The following is a 1,466-nucleotide window of genomic DNA, read 5'->3' as shown; positions in this document are numbered from 1 at the left end:
GCAAGATGGGATTTGCCCCTCCGATCAGGAGAGATATACTCTGGGTCCCTCGTGTGATCCGACCAAGAAAAACATGGCCATGCGATTAGGATTATGAGATAATCCAGTTTGTGGTCGACATCACTTGAACAAGAAAGAGGTCGAACTAGCACAAGGATGACAGACTCGCCTTGAGCCCGACAACATATATCGTGTGGCAAAGGGAACAGAAGTATGATGTATAGGTTCGCCTAACCAGCTTCATAGTTTTCTTGGTGTTCGGCATGCCTTTCTAGGGGCCTCTACCAACCGTGCAGTTCGGAGGTGATCCGAACTACGACCAAGCCGGCTTGAACCTAAGGGGTCGTGTTCTTAAGGGAAGGAACCTACGAGGTCGGATCCGAGGACACTGGTCGGATGTGATCTGAGTTGTGTTCGGATTCTGGCTAAGTAGACTTATGGGATTTAGGGTCCGTGCGAGGCCAAAGTGTTGATCCCACGATGGATGCCTATATAAAGTGGGGGTGCGGCACACTCATTAGATTGATCGCTTCGGTGTTGTCACTAGGGTTTGCATGTGTTGCGAATAGCCACCTCCACTCGACCGCCGACTATGTGATCGGACCTAGCAGTCCGCCACACGGTGTTCCTCCTGCAGGCGTGGATACCGTTAGAGGCGGTGCACTTGCGTTGCTCCGGAGAACTTGTGTGTGGGAACCAACAACCTGCTGTTCGAGGGAGATCGGACGAGGAGGAGATGAATCACGCGGGCGCGCTGCTCCAACTCTTCTTCCGCTGCACGGCACTGCGCATCTAGTGGTAACGATCTGTGATCCATCTCCCGTAGCATGTTCTTGGTTTTTCTGTGTGTAGGAATATTTTAATTTGCAGTCGACGGACCCTACCGTAGACCTCAACGGTTTACTGGCGTAGGGCTTCGCCTAAGCACTACAACGATATGACCGAGGTGTGTAACTGTGGAGGGGGGCACCACACACGGCTAAGAGAAACTTGTGTGTTCTTTGGGGTGCCCCCTCCCACGTATATAAATGGGGGAGGAGGACGGCCTAGAGGGGGGGCGCGCCATGGGGAGTCCAACTAGGATTCCCAATCCTAGTTGGAGTCCCCTTCCATCCAAGAGAGGGAGAAGGAAGGAAGGAGGAAAGGAAGAGAAGGAAGGAGGGGGGCACCGCCCCCTCCCCTTTTCCAATTCAGACTGGGCAGGGGCGCGCGCCACCTCTGGCCGGCCCTCTCTCTTCTCCACTAAGGCCCATGATGGCCCATTAACTTCCCCCCGGGGGGGGGGGGTCGGGTAACCCCCGGTACTCCGAAACTTATCAGAAACGACCCGAACCATTCCGATGTCCGAATGTAGCCTTCCAATATATGAATCTTTATGTCTCGACCATTTCAAGACTCCTCGTCATGTCTGTGATATCATCCGGGACTCCAAAAAAACTTCGGTTCATCAAAACATGAAACTCGTA

Source organism: Triticum dicoccoides, chromosome 5A, assembly GCF_002162155.2.
Source record: "Triticum dicoccoides isolate Atlit2015 ecotype Zavitan chromosome 5A, WEW_v2.0, whole genome shotgun sequence".
NCBI lineage: Eukaryota > Viridiplantae > Streptophyta > Magnoliopsida > Poales > Poaceae > Triticum > Triticum dicoccoides.
This window is presented reverse-complemented; position numbering follows the sequence as displayed.